The sequence below is a fragment of the Falco biarmicus genome, chromosome 8 (assembly GCF_023638135.1).
Source record: "Falco biarmicus isolate bFalBia1 chromosome 8, bFalBia1.pri, whole genome shotgun sequence".
Lineage (NCBI taxonomy): Eukaryota > Metazoa > Chordata > Aves > Falconiformes > Falconidae > Falco > Falco biarmicus.
This window is the reverse complement of record NC_079295.1, coordinates 39,935,736-39,953,696: the sequence shown is the minus strand read 5'-3', so window position 1 is coordinate 39,953,696 and position 17,961 is coordinate 39,935,736. Positions and strand designations below refer to the sequence as shown.

General features: G+C 38.5%; 1 protein-coding gene across 13 annotated transcripts in view; it reads left to right on the top strand.

Annotated features, from left to right (window-relative positions):
* GTDC1 (glycosyltransferase like domain containing 1) overlaps positions 1-17,961 on the top strand; it is a 186,004-nt gene that overhangs the window by 21,392 nt on the left and 146,651 nt on the right. Inside the window, exon 1 of one of the 13 annotated variants that reach the window (XM_056350348.1) lies at positions 2,397-2,419. The exons of the other annotated variants lie outside the window; for them this stretch is intronic. The gene's annotated coding sequence lies outside the window, so the exon portion shown is untranslated. Of the gene's footprint in view, positions 1-2,396; positions 2,420-17,961 lie in introns of those variants that run through there. 13 annotated transcript variants of the gene reach the window in all.

Genomic DNA, 17,961 nt, shown 5'->3' with positions numbered 1-17,961 from the left:
CTTCCATTAAGTAAAAACTTGCATCAGTTATAACTAAGTCAATGCTTCTCAGTGTGAGATTTCTTAGCTAGTTGTGGTATGTGTCACTTACATTTTCTATCTGTAGTTGCAGGCATTAAAAATACTTCCAAGGAATACTGAGCTGTGGGTTTTTTCCTGTACATATTGGGCAATTTACTATAGAAATTCACTGTCCAACTTACTTTACAAAATTCTCTGGTTTATTAATTCTCCCAGCACCTTGATGAAATAGCGTACTTTTATCTCCTAAGTCTGGCTTTTTACCAGACTCACTTTATCATGCTAGCCTGTTACCTTTCTCTTAGATTTCTTTTAAAAATAGACTTCTTACAAGCCCCCAGTATTCCCCACCTGCAGCAAACCAAGACATTTATAGTGGAGGGAAGAAATCACTGGGAACACAAAAAAGAGGAATGTATATTAAGCCGCTTGTACTGTGAGATTTGTTTGCACCTCTGCTGTCTATTCTTGCAACACTTAAGGTCTTTCAGACATGCCTTTTTGCAAATATGGATATGAAGCACTGACTGCATTCTTATGCAGGAAATTAGAAGAGACCTTAAGGCACATGATGTGAGCTAGGAAGAAGCGTTATTTGCCTGAGGTCATACAGATATTTGAAGTCAGATGCAGAATTAGAGCGCAGGTGTTTTCTGACCAGAGGATGATACTTCTGAGGTGCTTCAGTGCGATGTATGTTATTATCCCCAAGCTGTTGTTTTTTTACTGCTGCAGTTCTTTTCTATTACTATTTATCATTTATTCTTTTATTAGCAGTAGAAACCGAGAAGCATGCTTGCACGTGAATACAGTTCAGATTCTTGCTGAAAATCACATGATTGTTTCTAAAAATGGGGCTCAGAAGGTTCCTATTTTAAGTCATTAATTAATATTGTGGAGGGAGGGAGTTGCATTTATTCAGTGTTGGTGCTAAAAGTTTCTGTAAAGCATTGTCATGTGAACACAAAGCAAAATTTACATTGTTTGGGTGAAAAATACCAATGTTGCCATCTTTACTATGAGCACATCAGTAGCTCTTTATTGCTTTTAAAATTTGATTTCATTGTAGTGTGGTGAGTTTTTCAATAAACATAGTGGTTTCATTTATATAACACTAGAATTATTGTTAATGCACGGTTTCATACTGCGAATTACGTATGTAATATTGTGTCCAGTGGGATCCTGTATCACAAAATTTGCATAGTTATAGTGCTAGTGACATCGTATCTCATACAAAGAACCTAGGGACCTGATACAATATCAGTAAAACTGTCTCATAGGTATGATTCAAACAGTTTTATTAGCAACATATGGGGTATGAAGGAGCCACGGAGGGTAGTTTTGAGTGTAAGGGTGCTGGCCTATCTTTTTCAGCCTGTAATTATATCAGTCCTCTTCTATGGCATTATTTGTTGCTGCTCTGGGATTGCTGAAAAATAACTACTAATATGGTGACACAAAGGATCAGAATAAATTATAATTGTTGACTTTACAAGAAATTCATTGGCAAAAAGGCTTACTACCCTAAGCTGGGATGTCATTTCTGGTTTAGCTTCGGAGCTAAGCCACATACACAAAATAATATCTTTTTGCAAGTCTTAAGGTTTTCTGGCAATATTATCCTGTTGTACTGGATGCTTTTGTGATCTGACAGATGTGAGGAAGAAACTTATTTTGGCTGCATTTTAGTTTTTAATCTTAAGTTAGGAGAGCGCATTTCATTTAATTGATGCTAGGATACTCAACTCTTGTTCCCCAAAGAGAATACATTATAATTAGTCCTCTTCAAATAAAGTTCATCATTTAAATGTTTTGACAGTAAAAACTAACAAAAATATAACTAGAAGATTACAGTAGCACTCTGTTGTACTTCTTAAAATCATAATATATATATAAAAACATTTTTTTTACATGCTGTAAAAATGATGCAAGTTTGATGGTTTAATGTTTTTGCTAATTGGCTAACTGAAGAGCTGCAGTGTATACGTAGCTATTAGAGAAGAGTACTATTTGCTTTCTTCATAACTTTTTAAAATTCTTGTCTTTTAAACACTGGACTGAGCATTATCTCTTCGGAGAACAGCCTGCATAGGGAGTTAGGAGCGTTACATATCCTTTACTCGGAACTACCTCTGAATTCTTTCATTCCGCATTGAGGTTCAGCCTGGAAAAACTAGAGTTTGGAGGACAGAACTGGTGAAGTTTAGCAAGATATCTGTGGGGGCTGGTCATCTGTGCCTCTGCAGTGCTGGGACCTGTGTGCTATTTCCCTGATGTGGAAGCATCTCTTCATGTATTTTTCTCTATTCCCTCGCCATTGTTTCAGTGTAGGTGCGTGCTACACCTGTAGAAATCCGATGTGGAAGGATCCTGAGAATTGTTCATCTCTTGTTTTCAGGTAGGATGAAACCTGTTTGAATCACTCATGGCTTAAATATACATATAAAAAAAATGGTAAAAGAACACAATTTAAAATTTAATTGCTAAACTTCTCTCTTAGGGTTCAAGCTCTCAAATCAAAAGTGGCATGCCAGTTGAAGAGAGATTATAATTCTAGTATTTGCTTGTAACACTTCCCAGGGCTCAGTGTTGCTAAGATTTTCAAGTGTATACTCGGCAAGCCATCAGTGAAAATACTGAAGCATGCTGGGCTGAGGAGAGATTCCTGCCTGTTTGCAGTGCTCTGCCATTCTCGTAGCAGACTACTGGTACTTACTCCCACATCATGGTTTTGCATCCTGTGATGTTCCCGCATCTTAGTGGTATAACCTAGATTGTATTTCCTCTTTTTTTATTTCCTAAAATGTTCTGTAAAAAAACCAACCACCCCTTGCTGAGGTCAAGATGTGTTTCTTGTCAGAGGGGAAAATTAAGAGTAATTTGATGTGACTTTTTTTTTTTCTTTCCCTTTTATGAATCTTGACTGGCCAGTTCTCTTAGGTGTGTACAAATAAATCACCACCTGTTGGTATGGAAGTAAGGATTGCTTGTCTGTAATCCTAATTTCTCTGTTTTCCTCTCTTTTTGGAATAAGTTTTGTTTGTGCTAGCACTTCATGTCTTTGGGAGCTTGTTTGACTTCCACAAGCCTTCAAAGATAACTGCAGGTGATTCGGGAGCTATTTCAACTAGTTCTACCAGTATTCAATAGGAAAAGACCTCAGACTTTGTCAGTTTGAATTTATGTTTTGAAAACTATCTTCCCATCCTATTTCTACCCAACTCTTTGAAAGCATGGGTTGAAAACCTACAAGTTCATTGCTGTGGAGAATCTTAAGTTCTTCTGTGAAGACTGAAGTAAAAAAGTATTAAGCCTTGTCACTTTGAGAAGTAATCAGAAACATGTAATTTAACTTGCAGTTGAGAAGTGGACGGATATCAACTTCTAGGTGTATAAACATCACAATCTTCTGATCTTTGTGTCTGATGCAGGTGGTCCTCTGGCTTCAAGGCAGCCATCTACAGGGCGAAATAGTCATTTTCAGTGTGTCTCATAAACAGTCAGCTCTTTCTCTTAGACATCATTAAGAATAAACTTGTACTATTCTAATGTAATTTTTTTGGCCTTTTTTAATGTAATTTGCTTATGCACTTTATTATAGTGTTTTCTCCTTTCTGGTGTCATTTTTCTGTTTGAAGTAGAAAGTTCACACCCACTTTGCTAAAGGTGGTATAGGCGTGATTTCTAAAATTAACTATTAAATAAAAAAAATATATAAACATATCTGGACATCACATCATAGATTTGAGAACTGTCTCAGGAGCCTCTAAAACCACTCATGTTAACCGTTGCATATCTTCTAAATGTGTTTCTTTCAAAGTACTGGAAGACTTCCAAAAAGTTTTTATATTTTTATATTTAAAAGGACAAAAAGGATGTTGCCCAGGAAAGTGGATTTAGCCCAGGACAAAGTAAAGTAAAGGTTAACTTGGACTTCTGTCAGTGAAGGATTAAAAGCTGGGGTGGGGGTGGGGAAATGCTGGTCACTATGGTTTCATGATAGAAGGCTTTGTGATGAGACAAAGCTGATATTTTTTTTAATAGGATTGTGTGTCTGGCCTATGTTGTTATATTAAACTAATTTCTTTTAAAGCATTAAATTATTGGAACATAGTATTTTGATATAAAAACTTGGTTTATATGTAGCAGAGACACAGAAAAGATTAAAAATGTCCTGTTGCTTACAGCGTAACTTTGAATGGGATGTGAAACACCTACATCAAGTGAGTCTCCAGTCTGTTTATGGCCCAGTTACGCTTAATCAGTAGTTTTGTTGGTGATTTAATTTTTGCTGCTTTATTTTTCAGATGATGCAAAGTATACTGGAGGAATATATCCACAGTTAGTCATGTAGTTCAGTCATCAAAATACACTAAAACTTGAGTTGGGAAACCTTGTTTTAATAACACAGGTATGATATGAGGAGAGGTAGGGAGAGCTGGGATAGTTTAGCTTAGAGATGAGCATGCACCAACTGAAATATGGGAAATTAAACACAGGAAGTTTTTTACTGTAGCAGCTGAACATTGGAACAAGGTGCCTAGATAGGCTGTGGAGTCTCCATCTGTGGAGATGCTCAAAACTCAGCGTGGTCCTGGGGAACCTGCTGTAGTTGACACCTGGCTTGAGCAGAGGGCTTGGACTAGTTGGTCTCTGGAGGTCTCCTCCAACCTCATCCATTCCCCGATTCTGTGTGATTAGCTGTGTGGTTGACTATAATGCCATGGTGAAAGGGCTAGTGCAGTCTTTGGGTATACAAAAGACACCATGAAGCAGACAATCATGTAAAACCTTGACATTCACTTACACAGCACTGCAAGGCAGCTGTTGGTATGTTGTCTTGAGTGCTGGTGGGGTGGGATGTTTTCCTGACATGCTTAGAATGATACTGGTGGCCATCTCCTGTAGAGAGGACCTATAATGGCAGGTCAGGTTGGTGGAATCTTGGGGGAGAGGAGGCAAGGCTCACCTACCTCCTCCATCATGGGATTTGATCAAGCGTGAGGTAAATGGACCTACCTGCTCTTGATGATCAATGGGTCTAGGTGACTGTGGATTCTCCTGTCTTTTGCCTTTAGCTCAAGTGAAGTCTTCCACCCTTCCCCCACCATCTCCCAGATCTTACCAGACTAAGGACAGTATTTGGGATAAATATTTGGGTGATGTAGTATTTTGACAAAGCTTCTTAGCCTAAACCAGCTGGAAAGTTAGACCAGATGAGCTCGTATCTTTTTTCTCTTCCTTCCTCCACACACACACACCCCCCCCCCCCCCCCCCCATGCTATTACAGTTGGGAAAATTGCACTTTATTGTCTGTCCATGGGGCTGAAGCAGATAGAACGGATGGGAAAAGGTACAGCTCACCACTGGGATCCATAGGCAAGATTCCCAAACTGCTGTGTTGCAGACGTCTAAAGCAGCACAGCCTGGTATTTTACTCCTCCCAGTTTTGGATGCAGGTAAATGGTGCTTCTGATAAATATTCTGATAAATATGATGTGTTTCTTAGATGAAAAACGGAAAGTGTATAATACCCCATTTGACAGGCAGGAAACAAGGTGCAGGAGTTCAGTGGCTCATAGCCAATAATTCAGTGTAGAGGTGGAGCCCTGGGCTCCCTGCTCTTGCAGTATGTTGTCTCTTTTTTTGTGGGTCACTTGTTGATGCAGAGTATCATCAATTCCAGAGTAGATTCATTAGTTCAGCTTCATCCTATGCTTTGTGGGATGATACTCTTAATTGTGAAGGTGCTACTTTTCAGAAGACTGTTAATGGATCAAGTTTAAACAACTTTTCTTACCTCTCCGTGCGATGCCTGTTTGAGCAGGTACTCTGCAATAAAGACTTCAGTGTGTGCAATCTGGGGTCTACCTTGCTCTGTCTGTCTTGATTGTATGGCTGTATAAAATAAGGAGACTTGATGGCTTTTTGTGCCTGGTTCAATGGGTATGGAGTTCTTGATTTTAGTAAATGTCTGCTAATGATTTCTCCTGTGCTTGTCCTGAAATGATGGTACAGTTCACATTGTGCTTCCAGTGTATGGTAAGTCTGGTAAGGTGGCTGGTTTTGGGAGTTGAAGGGATTTTTCCTTCAAGGGAAGACTGGCCACGTGTTTGCTGGCTTCTCGTTCTGCTTTTTAATCACAACTTGGATTTGCATAGTGGCAACAGAGGTAGGAAATGTTAAGGTCATGAACAAGGTATGTTTCTTATCAATTGTGCTGTACTTGTAATTCAAGTAGACTGGCTTCATGTGGCTGTACAGGAGTGACAAACCTGAGAGGCAGGTGGGCCCTACAGTGACGTAGGAAGAGATGACCAAAAATGTGTGGCCAGTCAGATCTGTATCTCCTATTTACCGCCCTGCCTTCTCCCCCCAAAAATAAAAATATGGAATTCCACTGTTCAAACTAATGGTGGTCAACAGTGAATTGGGACTGGTTTTTTGCACATCTGGTGGGGGAAATCAGTTTTTCTCACACTGAGAATTAATAAATTCAGTTGTATCTTCAAGTGTAAAAGACACTCACTTGTGCATTAAAAATAAAATGAAAATCTGATCACTTTTTTGTGAATTTTGCATGTAGTGGACATATCAGTCAGTATTTTAAGGGAGGGATCCCCCCTCCCCAGTGTCTGTAACGTTTAACCAGCTGGCTTTGGCTCTCTGAATGGAAGGCTTTGTACTTCATTGTGTGCATTGTCTCATTGTAACTCCATGAGACTTTCAGCTTCTTATTTTGAATATGTGGCTGCAAGTTGCTTAGGTACTTTTTCTAAAAGACATTTATCGTGCTCAATTTCATATGGGGTAGAGCATAGGAGTGGGCCATGCACTGTACAGCTTGTGTGCATCTAAAACTGCTCCAAGCCTGGTCTGTGTAAGCTAGGAAGCCGGTGTGACATGGTGTGTGTCAGTGCTGTTCCTTCTCCTTTCCTCTTTCTTTTCCAATAACGTCTGAACTCATCAGGCATTTTGTACTGAATTTGATGGAAGAGTAACAAGCTTAAAGGTTTTAGGCTCCGATGTGTTAAATTAAAATACGTGGTCAAGTTACGAAAGACAGTATTACAGGCTGCAAGGAGGGAAGGGCTGCAGCATCTGCTCTTATGAGACAGCAGAGAATTCAAGTTATTTCTTAGATTGTGTTGCTTATATTGACAAACATTTCCTCTGGTGTCCTAATTGATTTGTGTATTTGATTCTGAGGCACCAGAAGTGTGCTAGCACTGTAATTGTCTGTTGTAGAAGCATTATTTGAGGTCTCCATAGCACGGAGATTGTTCGAACTTTTACAGTCCATTTATTCTAATGAAGTGTTTATTGGCTTGTTTGATGCTTGTGATACTCTTTTCCTCCCTTACCTTGCCATTTCCTTACAGTAGCTATTTATGTTCCTAGCGCCTAGGTTTTTCAGGGAATTCTTACTTTTAAAGCTTAGAAAATGTCTTGTTAAGAAGCTGTTTTGCAGCCGCTTTTTATTGTAAAGATGTGGGGTTTTCCCTATCATTCTTCACTCAGTCTCTTTGATAACAATAAAATAGGAATATTATAAAACTATCAGTTGAGTAGTCAGGTGTCTCTAGGGAGTAAGTAAATTGATTGCAGCCTACAAAATTTTAAAAATACAAAAGAAAAGTTTTTCTTAGGCAATTAATGCTATGTCATTCTTAGTGTAATGTAGGAAATACTTGCCTAATTTGTTTTCAGTGGCAGCCAGTGCAATAGTGAAGCCATAAGGAAAAGTTGTTGAAAAAGTAGAGTTTTGGAAAGCCTAGTTCTTGAGTAGTGCTTTTTCCTTTAGGTATTGCCAAAGAGTGGAAACACTGAAGAAAACCTTTCAAGTACTACAGTGTTTGCAATTTGTAGGTGGTATTACCATCCGCTATGGTTGGGGAAGGTTTTATACCCATAGCTTGGGCACACAGGTGGATTTTTTTCAGGCAGATGATACATGTGAGATTGAGGAAAGAGGCTGAAGACATAAATCGTAACTTACTACAGGAAATAACAGACTTTTGGTTATTCACATGAAATCAAATGCCAAGGATTATAGATAAAGTTATGAATGTATTTATGATGAATGTTTTAATTATTTGTGTCCTAAATTCTGCCATGTTTCAGATTTAATTAAATTTGAAATACAGGAGTAAACAACAAACTCCAGGCCCTTTACTACTTCCACAGATTGCTTACAGCCACCACGATGCTTTCTCGATGCAGGGGTTTTGCCAGATGGTGAAGATCTGTAATGCCTCTGAGGCTGCTTCTTGCACAGATACGCAGGGCTCACAGTAGCCTCGTGAGTTGGGCAGAGGTAAAAGTCCCATGAACTTAAAGTAGTATCATCATCTAGTATGTATCAGCAGGTGGGAGAGGACAGGTAGCACAGCCTGTTCAGAAGTGGGGAGAAACAGCCTGACGTAAAGAACAGTGTCTCTCTTGCCTCTGATCCAGTCCCCAAGTGAGTGAACTTGGTGTGATTTGGGGGGGAAAAGGAAATGTTGGTTCACACAAGTATTACACATTGCATATTTTTTTACCGTAAACTGTAAAAATTGTGTATGTTGTGAAGACAGAACTATGATTGACATTGTACAGGATAGGATTTATGAAAGTTTTTGAGAGTCTTTGCTGAACTGCTGTTCTTAGAATTGATTTAAACATTTAGGTACCAGAGTATCATTGTAACTCCATGAGACTTTCAGCTTCTTATTTTGAGTATGTGGCTGCAAGCTGCTTAGGTACTTTTTCTAAAAGACATTTATCGTGCTTAAATTCATATGGGGTAGAGCATAGGGGTGGGCCATGCACTGAGATACTACTAGCACATGGAAAGCAATAGTGGGTCCAAGGGCAGACAGGTGTTTGTTGGGATGAGTGGAGGTTAGATGGAGACCACCAGTGCCACTCTGAGGGGACGAACTTCCAGTTTGTTATTCATTTGCATCAGGTATATAGCGGGTAATTACAACCTGTCCACCTGTAACTCATTTCAAGCTTCAGTGTGCAGTTAAGTGGCTCCATAAACGTTAGTGATTTTTCATGTGTGGGCTTTGATATGCAAGGGTTGTCGCTAAGTGTAGAAGAAAATTCAGGGTGCGTCTCAGCTGTTGGCTCCTTTGCACTGTGGTGCTGGTAAAAATGCAAGACAGCATGGGGGTTGCAGAATTATAAAGTGATCATTTTGTTCTTGGGTGCTCAGGTCTAGAAGGACGAGTACCTCCAAGGACTGTCCTGTACTGTGGACTTCTCCCAACTACTGCTCTCCTACGCAAGGCCTTCCCATTGCACCTTCTGAGTGTTCAGCTTGTCTTCATCCCCTCTGGAGAAGTGGTGGGCTGAAGCTGGAGCGGTGATGACTGGCTGTGTTGTGGGGAGCCTCTGTGCACTGTCTCTGATGCCTTCCTGTTATTTGAAAGCAGTTCCTTCTGACTTTGTACCTTTTTCTTCTGTGGTCAGATTTCACAAAGGACGTGCAACTATGTTTTACATTGGAATGCATTTTGTTTTTAACAAGGCCACTTTTCACAAGTAAAAGCCTAATGGAAGCCTAGCTGATGGAGAAAGATTTTTTTAAAATTATTGGAGGCTTAGAAATGGTAAAACTTAATTCAAAACCAGAAAAAATTAGAGTCTTCCATTGCTCTTTCAAGGTGCTGTTGCTAGAAGCTTGGGTTCTTTTGCTGAATTATGAAAACGTAGCACTTTAAAACCTGAGGAATATGTCTTAGTGCAAAGCAAAATGATATCCTGTGTTCAAATGATAGCAGCAATGAGTACAGACAGTTTTGAATCATGTGGTTACTGCCATGAAGGTACTTCAGAGACTGAAACTAGAACCCCTCCGAGCACTTCCATCTGCATACCTGTAATTCACATCATCTTTAAAAAGGACTTTACCACAGGCTTGCAAAGCGCAGCTCGAAAGCGTGCATATCAAATGTCATGCTGCACTTTGGTCTGGAAGTGGCTGAGGTGTGGGAGAAGATTGCTATATTTTTTCAGCGAGGTGTAGCATGGGCTTTTCCCATGCAGAAGAGAAGGCAAGTGTAGAACTTGAATTGGTGCATTGTATGTACTCGTGTTTATACATAGGCTATGTTCTTTTTCTGTTTTCTTTTTCCTGACAGCTTGAATTTGAATGTTATCTACTGGAAATTTCACAGGATTCTAGTAAAGAGTTAATAATTATTTCTAGGTGATTTCCAGTATGTAGTCTCAATAACTCACAGTTTTGGCATACTTTCTAACAGTATATTCTCTCTCTCTCGGTGTGTTTTTTTGGGTGTGTTTTTTTGTTTTTTTTTTAAATGAGACAACCAGGGGTAGTTACTCAGATGCTTGCTAGGAGACAACAGCTGTATCGGTGCTGGCTAGAACCTGCGTATGTGTTGCAGGTTCATCTGAGCCAGCATGCTTGGTAGGATTCTGGTGTAGCCAGAATAGCTTTTGCAAAAGTAAATCTTAAAATACCAATTTTCTGTCTTGTTTTGTACTCTTCTGTTTTATGCGATTTTTTGTTGTTGTTGTTGTTGTTGCTTCTGTTCAATTTTTCCATGAATACGTTTATGTAGCAGGGCAATTCTAACCATATCTTAGATGTGTATAGGGGCATAGTTAGAAACAATTTAAAAAACCTTACTTAGCATGGGCTCAAAGTATTCAAAAAATGGACTTTGTATACATATATATTTTTATATATGTTCACACACACATCCCTTCACTTAAGGGATATTTAACTTATACTGGCTTAGAGACCCTATAACAGATAAAGGTGCAGATCTGTAGGAAGCAATTTTATCGCCAAGATCAGAGAGAGGCTTGTTTTTCTTATTTCTTCAGGAAGAAGTAGCTGAAAATGAAAGCCTCCAACTTAAAAAACCTTTCTTACAGCAAATATCCAGATTTTAATGAGGTTAAAGGATTCACTAGGTAGCTTTCCAGGTACTATGTACTTACCTGAATCACTGAATAACCCATCAATGTAATTTATTTAAATGATGAGAGTGAGAAACTGAAGTAGTGTTGTTCTTGAGGATGGATGTACAGAGCCCCTGTAGAGCTCTTGATCCTGGCCAACCTGGGGCATAAAAGTTTAGACATAAAACCTGGATTTTCGGCATGATAGCTTTGCAGCATTGAATGAGCTTTCTAGGCCAACTGGTTCATCTCGACTTGGTGGAAACTAAAGCCCCTCTCTGCACCTAGGAGGGAAGCCTGAAGAGGAAATAATGACTTGAATTGTTTTTATCTTTTATATTGAAAGTAGATGAAGGTTTTTTTAAACTTCTTAGAAAAGCTGCATTTTTGTGTTAGGTTACAATTTTTTTAGCAATTGAATTATAGTCTTAAAAATGGACAAGTGACTGCACCGTTCTAAAAGCATTTGACAAAAGCTAATTGTGTGTTCTGTGGTCAGCAAAAACTCACTGGCTGGTGTTGCGTGTTTTTATTCTGTAAGGCTATTGGCAGCTAAAAGATTTACGTATTTCTATCTCTTTTGTGAAACTAATGAAAATTAAGTTATTGTGAAGCTTACAGTTTTGACAGTAGGAATGGCCCTTCGATCTCTGAAGGCTGCTGAATTCTCCATACAAGTTGAAACCATAAACATTTTATGGCACAAGATGAATTGCTAGGATCAAAACATAAATTTTAGAAAGAAAAATAAAACCCCCTGAATTTCTTGAATTGCTGCAGCAAAGAAGAGCCATGTGGTATTTTGGTGGCTTCTAATGCATTGGAAGAATATAGGCTACAGGTAACTTGGACCAAATATTGCAGACATCCTGTGTGCAGGAATGTGACCTAATTTTTGTAAAATAAGACTTTATGTTCAGCTTATATTGTCCAGACCGCTGACAAATTTTACCTAAACTATCAGGCAAATATTTCTATGTATTTGGTCATTGTGGAGGGAGGATGGAGGCCAAGACTGTGGCCCCAAACCACAATCTTTAATTTTCATTTTTGAATAGAAGAACAGCATGAAGGGAGAAGAGTATTTTCGTGTTCCTTCTTTGAAAATGAAAACAAAGAAAACTGACATCCTTTTACTTTTTCAGTCAAGTGTCACTCATCCTAAAGTTGTAATAATCAATTCAGAATGTCTGCTTACACTTTCTTACAAAATTGGATGAAAGAGCCTTGCAGATAAGTTAAAGACCACAAAAAAAAACCAAAACCAACCACATAACTTTGCAACTTTAAACTGAATTAGTTGTTTCTTTGAATTGCTTGGTTTTAGTCATGTAGCCATAGGTATCAAAGCAGCTAGCTATTATCATTCCTTTGTAAGGATTTCTGCTTTTTTTTTATATTCGCATTTCAACAAATCAAAGGATAGGTCTTCAGACACAAAATAAAAGGTGTGTTGTTTTAAAGATATGCTAAACATACCTAGACTGAGTTGGTCTTGGTATTGTGGGTACCAGCGGTGGTGCAGATGCAGTGACACCTGATTTGCATATGGCAGCAATGTAATTACATACTGTGCATTCTTGGAAAATGTTTATCTTGGTTGCTAAAGCTTCCTTCTGCCTTTTAGTGTTTATCTCTGCTAGCTAGATAAAGCTAATTCAGGTACTGCTACTCACTACTACAGTTACAGCTTTCTTGTGGTGTTTGAAAGGACCCTATGTGTTAGCTGCCAGTAAATTTTAATGATATATGCTACTCTTACTGATTTATGTTCAACTCTGCTTCACTTTAAATGGAGATATCCATTTTGGGCTCTTTGCAAGAGCCTACATTACTAGGTCTTTGATACCTTGGAGGAAACCTGAAGCCCTAGATATTTTCGGAGTGGGGGAAAATCCTAATGGTTGGGTTTCTTCAATGATTGTAAACAGCTGTGCATCTCTGTGTCAGTAGTGTAGCAATGATTATCAGTCCATGAATTAAGAGAGTATTTTGTTTCTAGACTTCATGTTATGTCAAGGAAAAAATAGAAAAAATTCATCATGGCATCAAAGATGACAACATATGAAAGCCTTATTCCACCATGTACTGCTAAATGGTGTTTTGTCTTAGTCTTGTGCATAACTTCATACATGTGGCTGACAGTAAGTTAAGTGTGAGCCACTCATCTGCCTAGTATTGTTATCAGTCACAAAGATTTCCCCATCACAAAGATGGGTCATTCTGTTTATCTTCCTATAAGCACATAGAGTCAAGGGATGGAAAAAAATGAGTAGGGCTCCCAATCCACTCGTGCAAGCAGTGCTGTTGCAACCTGTAGAGCTTCTTGTCCCCCCCCAAAAGGGGTATTTTGGGGATGATTAGTATTGTTTTTACTCTTGGAACTTTTGTACTTTTTATTTAGTATCATTTCTCTAAATAAAGGTTTAGTTTAATCCTAACTTGAAAGACTGGCTTTAAAGCTGCGTGCAGTGACTGATTTTCTTTTGAAGAGTTGAATCTATTTACAGAATCTCACTACTGTTTTTAACTAACTTCTTTGCAATGTTCTCTTTCAACTTTTGAAATTCATTAGTTGTAAAGCATGTGTAAAATGTCTTCAGTCTTTGAATTGCTGTTTTATTTAGCAGCCTGGCATATCTGTGAATCTAAATTTAAAAAAAAGTCATTTAGTGAGGAAATAGTTAATAACAAAACATTATGAATAGTGTTTGAAGAGGCTGTTAGTTTTGCTCAGGAAGTTTTCATTTTCTAGAATTTGTGCTGCCTCATTATTTGTAATATTGAAACTACTCCTTGCCAATCATACCAATCACTTACATGAAGAAATGAAAGTAATGTTTACAATTCTGGGTGGAAAATACTGACTTAGAACTAGTGGGCCAAATTCTGCTTTGAAGTAAAATGATAGCAACACAAAGTGTTGCACAGAGTGATCATTTTAACAGGATTGCAGACAGATTCTTAATATCTCTTTGGAATGGCTAAATTTAGTGAAAAAGTGCAGCATAAGCATTTTGTGAACCAAAGTCAGGACTGAGATTCTCCAGAGCTCCTGGCTAATGCACCTCAAAACTTTGTCAGCTAGCCGAAGATCAGGGTGAAAAATTTGGAGGTGAGTACGCAGAGCAACTGTGGGAGCCGCACTGGCAGTGCTGGTGGATGGTTTTCTCTCCCCAGTCGTGTCATAGGGGCAGTTTTTGCTCTTGTCAAGGTTGATTGACTTTTGGTAGTTGCTAAACTTTGTTTTTTTCTCTATCGTAGTTGGGTGATTGACCTGAAGTGTCTTCTAGTTTGAGTAATTACACTTTACCTACTTGAAAATTCTCTCTGCAGTCCCTGAATAACAGGCTGATGGTAACCTTTATTTCTTTTGCTGGCTTTAGCCGTGACAGCATGTTTTTTGCAGGTTTTAGTTGTCATTTTTCTAAAAGTTTTGGAACTTCTTGGTGTTTAATGTTTAGGGGAGAAGGGGCCTTAAGTTATTGTTGGCTCGGACTCTCAGCTCAGTTTAGGTCATCTTTAGGTTGTTCCGTCAATATAAAGTTCACTCTAAATTGACTTCTGGCATCTAGGGATTTTTCAGCTATGCAAGAATAACAGCAAAGCAGCAGCGAGAGCAAGGTGGCACAAGGCGATACAGTCGAGGTGTGCTATACTTCAGCCATAGGATCAGTTCTTGGGGAGCATAATTTAGAGAAGCTGTTGGCTTCCTTGAATTATCATGTAGTACTTTCTCCCTTTTCCATGTATGTTTGACTGTTGGCAGAAGTAATCCAGATTCATTACTTCATGCTTTTAGTCATACATCAGAGAAAAACTGTCTGTCATCAAACAACCAATAGAATATTTACTATTATCGTTTTAACTACAGTGTACTCTATGCACTTTATTATTACAGTTTTGGGTTTTTTTTTTAATAGGGAAAATACCAGGCAGCTCTGTGTCCCCAGCCTTCCCCCACCCTGCCCCACAAGACCTGCTGCTTTGATGCCATTAATGCAAAGAGACATAGCTGATAAATTGTAAAGTAGTTTTGTTTTTAAATCTGTCACTAATGTAGAAGTTCCAATAATACTGCAAAGTCAGGTAGTTTCCATAAAAAGATACCGACTTGCACATTTTTTGTTTTATAAAGCATCAATATTTTTGTCAAAAAACTGTCTCAGTGCAAAGTAACGAGTTAGTATGTCTCTTAGTGAACAACATGACATTGCTATTTGCAAGTTACACAGTTTTGTAACTACTGCTTCTTTCTTAGCGACGTCTTTCAGAAGTTGCAGCATGTTCTCTTTGAATATAAAGCAGTTTGGTGACACTGGAAATGCTTTAGTGTATATCAGCAAGTTCGTATATTGAAAGACTTCAAGAGGCAATACATTAGGCAAAAAGCAGTGGCGATACCTGTAGAGCACAGTATACGTGCCCTTAAGCTGAGGATGATAATTAGTTGCTTGTATTCCCATGCAAACTAGCCCAAGTGTTGATGTTTATGAATTGCAAAGATCACTGCGATACCAACTCAGGCTCCAAGCTGCTGGAGTTGTTTATGCCCATTCAATTTTTAATGTACCTATGTTTTGATGAAGGCATTTAGTCTAAAGGGATTTGCATGCCGTAATCATACCTCCAGTGATTTCAATACAAAAGTAAGGGTAGTTCTTCAAAATATTTTAAGTGCTAACTTCCACTTCAGTATTAATAATAAACAGTAAGAGCATCTCTGAAAATATCTTCATATTTTGTTGGCTGAATGTGATTCGGTTGCTTCTGTCACGCTTCTGGGATGATGGTTTTTAAAAGTAGTGAAGTATCTGCTGTTAGGTAGCTTACAGAGTGAGGAGTTACCCACAGCTTGTAGATACCTGCTTTGCTAATTAGCTGATACACATTCAGCTCATGCAGTTTGCACTTCAGTCAAAAGAAAATATTTGACTAGAATCTACTTTCTTTGGCATTCTGGTACAGCAGCCGCTGGTGCTGTTTCTTAAAACTGCAGTTGTAAGAACTATGTGATTTAAATAAAATTTAAAATAATAATTTAAATAATTATTGCAGGTTCACACAGGATAGATGTATTTCTGGTTAATTTGCACCATGTGTGTTTTAGAGCACATGCCTGTAAACTGTGACCAGTTTAACCATTTAGTTACTGCAGAAGTCTGGGTGTTTCATTGCATGTGGCTGTAAATATGGCAAAACTGGGAAAAAAAATACAGTAAAAAAAAATGGGTTTGTGCAGGGCCTGTCTGGGCCAGAGGCTTGCTGACTGGTGAGGACATGGTGAGCTGGGGGGTGACCTTGTATTGGCTGGCTTTGGAGGGAAAGGAGTAAAACTTTTTTTTTTTTTAGCTGGAAGTTGTTAACGTGAAGTCTTACTATGGAAGATCTTTGAGTTTCCAGGTTTGATTTGTGCTTAGCAGAAAACGAGATTTCCACTTGGGAGTGGGGGGGGGGAACACATAATTTTGTTTGTTGCAGTGAAATAAAATAAGGTATTAGGAAAAAATGAGATCATGTGGGTATATATTACCTGGACCATATTTAAACCAATTTAAATCTGAGCTATCTGCACTGAATTGGAAGAGTGGGAGGAGTTTGTTAGTCACTGCAGAAGGCAAAATGTCAAAATGACTAATTACACTGTTACAGGGCTGAGGAGATATGGCTAATTCCTGAGCAGCAGAACAGGTCTTTAAGAACTGTGGTAAGACTATCCCCAATATAAATATAGCTAATACTATTTCGCTATAATTACATTAGTTGTCATGGCACCGTTTAGGAGATTACATTGCACCATTGCTTGCATAGGATGGTGCTGGTGGCTTCATATAGGGAGTAAACATTAAAGCTGTGTCGTGTTTTGAACACGTGAAGCCATCGCGCGTTACCTGTTGTGGAAGGATATACGATATTCCACGTGTGCCCAGCTCTGAGAGCTCAAGTGTGGGGAGGTGCAGCTCTTGGCTTGAGGGAGGCTGGCAGAAGCAGGCCCAGTGTGATTTTTAAAATACAGCTCTTGTAACCAAAGGCTTGAGCACTTTGATTACAAGCAGCCCTGTGTCAGCCATGTGCCTTTCTGGAAAACAGCTTTTTCTTACAACATTTTAAGCCAACTGGCTTTTAGCTTGTGTTCTGCTGTGTAGCAGTTCAGAATTTTTATACATCTCAGGAGATAATGAATGTATCATGCATTGAAAGCCTCCATCACAGTTTTTCAGTAGATCTCTAGTAGTTTTAGAAAAGCTTTAATTGTGATCCATTAGTGCAGAAAGAGTTAATTTGACCTTCAATACTTTTTGAATGAGCAGGTGAGCAGGAGCTTTCCTGCTGGATTTCCCTCTGCTACTTACCTGTTTCTTGTTCTTTAGGTACAATAAAGTTACTTTTGCGTGCTAAAGTGGTGTGCAGAATTCGCATCTTAATTTTTGGGGGGCTTCATTCCCTGCTTTCAAATATAACTACTCATATTCTGAATGGTTAAACACAGCCAGGGCAACAGACTGATTTAATTCTGTCAAATGCAGTCCTGATATAACACCTTAGAATTTTTTTTAAAAAAGATGTATTGATATATCATTTAATGTAGGTGCTACTGGAAATCCCGTAGTTTGCTAGATATTTTTTTTTTAACCTGAACCATCTCTGTTTAACCTGGAGCATCTGAAGGCAGAAATACTTCTGTTTTCAGCAGAATTGTATCATATATATGATACAGGAAACTATCTGAAATATTCCAAAAAAGGATTGTCTTACTAACTGAATTTAGTTGAATTGATAGTATACAATGTCATTAACCTTTAAGCAGAAATAAAATGTACAAGTAAAGAGATGTTGTGGTTTACATATGCAAAGTATAAATTGCACGAGCATAGCTGATGTGTTGAATAGCTTGAACAGCAGTTGTGCTTTTCCTAGTTCTGCAAGAATACAGTATTTCACAGTTGTGAAATGTGAAGTAGTACACTTGGTGTCCCAAACCCGCTAAACAGGGTTGTTTTTCAGTGGTTTTTTTT